The sequence below is a fragment of the Cupressus sempervirens genome, chromosome 11, assembly GCF_028749045.1.
Source record: "Cupressus sempervirens isolate cs-2001-9-10 chromosome 11, ASM2874904v1, whole genome shotgun sequence".
In the NCBI taxonomy this organism is placed as follows: Eukaryota; Viridiplantae; Streptophyta; class Pinopsida; order Cupressales; family Cupressaceae; genus Cupressus; species Cupressus sempervirens.
In genome coordinates this window covers 628691397-628693081 of record NC_143128.1, presented here as the reverse complement: position 1 = coordinate 628693081, position 1685 = coordinate 628691397, and positions in this window count along the sequence as shown.

Below are 1685 nucleotides of genomic sequence, written 5' to 3'. Positions count from 1 at the left end.
AGATTATTATTGGAAACATGCTATGAAAGAGGAATTGGATCTGATAGTAGAAAATGAGACATGGGAATTTGTCCCTAGAAAAGTAGACAAGAATGTGATAGGAACAAAATAGGTATTTATGAACAAGATGAATGAACAAGGAGAAGTTGTAAGGAACAAAGCAAGATTGGTACATGTAAAGGTTACTCACAGCAAGAAGGAATAGACTATGATTAGACGTATGCTCTAATGGCCATAATAGAAGCAATAAGATTATTCTTAGCCTATGCAGCATAGAAGAAATTCAAATTATATTAGATGGATGTCAAGTCAACATTTATGAATGAAGAACTTGAAGAAAATGTATACATTGAATAGCCTAAAGGATGTCCTTTGATAGATGACAAAGACATCGTATGTAAACTGAAGAAAGCACTATATGGCTTGAAGAAAGCACCCAGAGCCTGGTATGCAAGGTTGGAAAAGCATTTGACAAAGCTTGAATATAACAATGGTATGGTAGATAGTAATCTATATTGGAAAGAAATTGATGATGATTTGATGGTTTTGGTAATATTTGTTGATGACATCATATTTGGAGGAAATGATGAAGAAAGTGAGAAGTTTGTAGAAGAAATGAAGAAATAATTTGAGATGAGTGTGATAGGAGAAATGGAATATTTTCTAGGATTGTAGATTGTGCAAAATAAAGAAGGAATTTTTATTTTTAGATTAAGTTCCTAAAGGATTTACTAAAAAGGTTTGGTTTGGAAAATTGTAAACCCATTGAAACACCTATGGTAACTGGACACCTACAAAGGATGAGACACCTATTATTGAGTAAAAGAAGTACAAATCTGTGGTTGTAGGCTTGTAATATTTGACTCACATAATGAAAGATATAGCTAATGTAGGTTGAATTGTTGCATGATTCCTAGTTGATCCCAGAGAAGCACATTATGTAATAGTAAAAATGATATTTAGATATATGAAGGGAACATCAGAGCTCATATTGTGGTACGATAGATCTAATGATTTTACTCTAAGTGCTTATACTAATTCTAATTAGACAGGCAATATGGATGATAGAAAGAGCACCAGTGGTGGAGCCTTCTTTCTTGGAGGAAGAATGGTTTCTTGGTTTAGCAAGAAGTAGGATTGTACATCACAAAGTATAGGAGAAGAAAAATATTTATAGTAGCAAAAAATTGCAATCAAGTTATTTGAATGAAGTAGATACTAAAGGATATAAGGATAGAAATTAGTGAGCCCATTGTCATACATTGTTATAACACAAGCATGGTAAATATGTCTAAGAATCCAATGTTGCATTTGAAGACTAAGTAAATTTCTATTAAAGAGACTTTTGAGTATTTGTGAGGTATGCTTAGGGTTAGGCCCCTCCCTATTTTAAAGTAGAAGATGGAAGAGTGCATCAGTATAGTGTAACAAAGCACCATTACTGTTTGGACTAAATGCCAATGCTTCCTATATGTGAGAGTATCTGTGATGGAAAGAGCCATCTAGAACTCTTGTTGATGTTTTTTTGATTAGTTTTTTTGGATTCTTGAGCTAGTAAGAATGAGTTGTTAGAAATTTTGATGCAAAGATGTTAGTTGATGAAACCCTTGACATTGATGTCAATGGGGGAGAAGTATTGCATGAAAAACATAATGAGGGAGATGTTCAACATGGAATGATAGTTT